The sequence below is a fragment of the Rattus norvegicus genome, chromosome 8, assembly GCF_021556685.1.
Source record: "Rattus norvegicus strain SHRSP/BbbUtx chromosome 8, alternate assembly SHRSP_T2T, whole genome shotgun sequence".
NCBI classification, from domain to species: Eukaryota; Metazoa; Chordata; class Mammalia; order Rodentia; family Muridae; genus Rattus; species Rattus norvegicus.
In genome coordinates this window covers 49,865,348-49,870,804 of record NC_141541.1, presented here as the reverse complement: position 1 = coordinate 49,870,804, position 5,457 = coordinate 49,865,348, and positions in this window count along the sequence as shown.

Genomic DNA, 5,457 nt, shown 5'->3' with positions numbered 1-5,457 from the left:
ATCCACAGGGATAACACTGCCTTGGGTGGAAATGTACCACAAAAGGAGAGACTTTCTGCCCATTCAGTCACCTTAAGTTCTCACTAAAAACTGGGTTTATCTCAGTCTTGGAGTCTGCTGTTGTATATCCAGGCTAACTTGATGTTATCCTGCTCTTATCCACAAAATTAAGCTGTGTATATGTGTTTGGCTTCAGAATTAATTAGTTACCACCCTAATGTATTCTCTTCTTTCATGCATTTTTACATGATCAACATCTTTGGTTACATCCCTGGGAACGCATTTATGTTTCTGAATTAGTCAAATTCTCCAGAGAAACAAAACCAACAATAGGCGTAGACAAACAATAGAAGATATGTAGGCAGACAGATAGATGTGATGGAAAACAGACACAGAAATATGTAGGTGGATAGAGAAAAAGACAATAGAAGATATAGATAGCTGCATAGAAAGACGTACTTAAAAATTGGCTCACAAAACCATGGAGACTGAGAATTCCCACAATATGTTGGCTATAAGCTAAGAAATAGGGAAAATGGTGACATACATTCTGGGGTCTGAAGGTCTAAGAAATAGGAGCTGCTAACCAGAAGGCAGAAGAAGGAAGATGGGTGACCTAACTCAGGAAGAATGGGGGAGAATTCTCTCTTCCCCTCATCTCTCTGTTCTATCTGAATTCTGAGTGGATTGAAGAAACGAAGTGATACAAAAGAATGGCAAACACAAGAGAGAACCTTTGTGGTATGGAAAGTTTGACACTGTAGAGAGTGAGAGGCCACTCATATTACATTGGGTGTGAGGTATGAAAAAGGTCGGGTGTGGGAATGCTGAGACAGTCCCCGAATTCTACCACAATCTTTAAGTCAATTCTTTAAAGGCCAAGTGCTTAGAGGCCTTTTAGAACTCTGCTGAGATGGACTCGGGTAAAGTCAACTTTGAAGGTTAGTTCTAATTGCCAACTTGTTACAACCTGGATTCATTTGGGAGGAGAGCATCAGTGACACTTTGGGTTTTGTCAGGTTTATCTGTGGGAACTTGTATTGATCCAATAGAAAGACATGGAAGAAAGAAACCTTTCGCTTTTTTTTTTTAAATCCCCATATTTGGCTCTCACATTGACAGGTGAGATCATCTATCCTAATGCTACTGTTGCTGCAAATCTCTTTGCTGATACTGGAGCCAAGATTCTTCAGTCTTCCAACATGGACAGAAGACTAGTGTGGTGATTTGAATATGCTTGGCCCAGGGAGTGGCACGATGAGGAGGTATAGCCTTGATAGAGTAAGTGTGTCATTGTGACATGGGCTTTAAGACCCTCCTCCTAGCTCTTCCAATCTTCTAGCAACATTTAGATGAAGATGTAGAACTCTTGGCTCCTCCTACACATACCTGTCTGGATCCTGCCCTGCATCCTGATGATAATAGATTGAACCTCTAAACTCACAAGCCAGCCCTAGTTAAATGTTGTTCTTATAAAAGAGTTGCCTTGGTCTTAGTGTCTCTTTTCACAGCAGTAAAATCCTAAGACAACTAATGGCTCTCCAGGATTCCTCAATACCTTTGCACCAGCTTGGGACTCCTAAGACATCCAACTGCATGGATGGATTACTTGAGTGAGAGGTTTTTGTCTTTCTGAGTCTGGATCAATATTAATCTAATACTTTCTAGGTTCATCTATCTGGCTGGTTTTGTGTATCAACTTGGCACAAGCTGGAGTTAACACAGATAATGGAGCCTCCCTTGAGGAAATGCCTCCATGAGATACAGCTGTAAGGGATTTTTTTCAATTAGTGATCAATGGGGGAGGGTCTAGTTCATTGTGGGTGGTGCCATCCCTGGGCTGGTAGTCCTGGGTTCTATAAGAAAGCAAGCTGAGCAAGCCAGGGGAAGCAAGCAGTAAGCAACATCTCTCCATGCCCTCTGTATCAGCTCCTGCTTCCTGACCTGCTTGAGTTCCAGTCCTGACTTCCTTTAGTGATGAACAGCAATGTGGAAGTGTAAGCTGAATAAACTTTCCTCCAACTTGCTTCTTGGTCATGATGCTTGTGCAGGAATAGAAACCCTAACTAAGACACTCCCCAAGAATTTCATTTTTAACAGCTAAATAAAATTCAATTGTGGATATATGCCATATTTTCTTTATCAGTTTGTCTGAGAATGGACATTCAGGCTAGTCCAATTTTCTTGCTATTTTAAACAGTAATCAGTGGATGCATAAATGTCTCTGAGTAGGACACAGAGTCTCAGGTATACGCTCAGGAGTAGAACAGCTGGGTTAGTTGGCAGACTATTTATTTTTAGAGAAAACTCCATACTGCTTTCTGGAATGGCTGCCCTTCTTCACGCTCCCGTTACTCATGAACCAGGGTTCCTCTTTTCTCACACCCTTATAAGCATTTGTTTTTATGTGTTTTCTTGATTTTCACTATTCTGATTGGGTTAGATGACATCTTAAAGTTGTTTTAATTTGTATTTCCCTGAAAAGTGTAAAAGTTAAACACACACACACACACACACACACACACACACACACACACACACACTCACCTGTTAATCAGTAAAGGAGCTAATGAACTGAACAGACAGTTCTCAAAAGAAGAAATAATGACTGTTTAAAAAGAATACATCTGGGGCTTTTGATTGACTCCAACTGTTCTGAAGAACTGATTCAAACACTGTGCTGGGTAGGAAGCGCTGGGACATTCAGGGAACCTCACTATAATGGTTGGGTTGTATTGTCAACTTGACACAAGCTAAAGTCACTTGGGAAGAGAAGAATTCAACTGACAAGTTTTCTCCATTACACTGGCTCCTGGACACATTTTCCTGTGGGGCATTTTCTTGGTTGCTGATGGATTTGAGAGGGCCCAGCCCACTGGGCAGTACCATCCCTATGCAAATGGGCCTGCACTGTGCAAGAAAGCTGAGCCAACCAGAGAAGGCCAGTAAGCCACATTCCTCAGTGGTTCCTGTATCAGCCCTTGCCTTGGGTTCCTGACTGACTTTCCCTTGTGGTGGAAGGACTCTAAAGTGTAAGCTAAACTAAATCTCTTCCTCCCCAAGTTGTTTCTGTTATTATAGTAACAGGAAGCAAACACCTCATCCCTAAGGACAGGCAGAAGGTGCAAGTTCATGAACTGGAGGGTGTGTGAATGGATCTGCAACTGGGCAAGGGTGAATGATTCTAACAAGTGCGTTTCCATTGCGTAAACACCTGTAGAACACACAAATTAGTTATACTCTATGAGATCTGGAAGATGAAAAGGCCTTTTCCTTCAAATGAGGGACCTGAAGGACCCGTATTGAGTTAAGGAGGCACACAGTAGGTGGAGAAAAGTGGCTGTTGTATCTTCAGTTGGGTGGTCATCCATTGAATGTCACCAGGAGCTTCAGGAGACAGGAGCTCTTTCTTTCAGCCATCTGCCTAGTACAGTAAACTGATTTCTCACCCAATGCAAACAAGACACTAAGATTAGCCAATCCACTTACCCCCGCTCCCCAAGGATACTACTCACCCAGAGGAAGCCTGATAAATGATCATGTAAAATATTATGCTTTTAAGAAGATCCCTCCTATCTCTCTGAGAGTCAATATAGTCCATTATGTCAGTTCCTGTCCACCAGCGCCTTTCTCAGTTCTTTATATTTCCATTTAGTTAGCGCCAGGGAAAGCTCACCCAGGCCTAGAAAATTAAACTTATCAGAGACTCGTTTGTTATCTCTCTCTTTTTTTAAAGATCATCTATCTTCTTCGTTGTACTTTCTCTGAGCCTGGCAGTTTCTCTCTTGTTTCTCACTTCTTTCTGGCTTTTTCCATGTCAGATGCTGCTTTGATCCATGGTCTCCACATCTGATCTTTGGAGAGCAACTTCCCCTTGTGGGTATTTCCGCCCTGAGTTTATCCCCTTTTGGGGGATGTGGGGTGAAGTTCTGGAGGAGGGGAAAAGCTGGCTCGTTCTGTTTCTTTATCACAGTCTTACTTTACTTTCTCCTCTTACCACTCTGTTTACATTTTGTCCCTTGCACACCCTGGCCAGTCTTCTCTCTCTCAATCACCAAGGAAAGCATCAGAGAAGGAGTAAAAAAGATGAAAACTGACACTCCTGCAGGTACCATAAAGGGAGGAAGGAAATACTGGGGTAGAAAAGATGGGGAGGTGCTGAAGCAAGGAAGGGGAAGACCAAGATAATATTACTAATAATGATGATAATACTTTCTGTATTAAGACCTAATATGCGCCAGGCAGCATGACAGCAATGAGCCATTTTATCTTCGCGATGCTCCTTTGCCTGTCTGCCATTTCTTCCCTTCTGAAATAAAGATAACAAGACACAATGAGTTTAACCTCATTTCTGAAGGTCAGGCTTCTATTATGAAATGCAGTTGGATTTCACAAACCATCTTTCGCCTCTGCATCACAGGAAAGCCAGCAAGCAACTGTTTCCAGATTAAAGCTCAAGATGCATTTTAAGGGGCTATGTCAAAGATATAGATATTTTTAAATACAGGCAATTTTGAAGAGTCATGCTCTTCATGGATATACATATGCAAAAACACACAAATCAAAAATAAAATGTATTTTAATAGGTAACTTTTTTTTCTCACCATAGCCTAGTGGTTAAGGTCAGAAGAGATCATTGGATTATTCAATTCTGGTGTCAGGATCCCTCTAAAATATTCTCTTTCCTACCTGGAACTTTTCAAAGAAAGGGCATACCTCCCAGCAGACAAAATCACCTATCATCAGACATCTTAGATGTGTATATATCCGGGTTCTGTTAGGATCAGCTCTGAATTACCCAGCAATTTTTGTAACGTGTGGTTAAACATATGCATCAAACCTGTCTTGTGCACAAGAGCTTTTTGTGTGCAAAGAATTCCTGCACTAGCTCACAAATACTACCAATAAGTTGAAGACTATTATATAAAGTGACCTAATGACACTTGAAACCCTTCTCTTCGCTCAAATATGACTCCAATGGAATGCATACCAAGATCATGTTCATCTCTGAGAGACTGGGTCATTTACCACTTAAAATTTTCGATCACACAGGCCTCTGATTTAACAGATACCTTTGTACCTCTAGACAAGTCAGTACACACCAATTTAAAGACCTTTTAAAACTGTGTTCTCCTACCCTACAAGGCCGTTTCTTTCCTCATCCTTTGGTGTGCGCCTGTAGCGACTATGTTATTCCCTGATTGCCTTGAGTGCCTGGATTTGTGTTCTTGATCCAAAGCTCCTTGAGGGCATAACCTGTCTATTTCCTTGGCTTAGCGCCAGATCCTTATCTTTGTTTACAGAGCAACTCATCCTATATTCCTGCCTTTTGTTTGACTTTGCCTCTTGTTTACGACAATATTTTAAAATGATGGCTATAGAGAGATTCCTCCATGACCTCCCCTTAAATAAATGGGGCTGATTAATTTCCTGGTGAATAATTAACAAATCCATTTA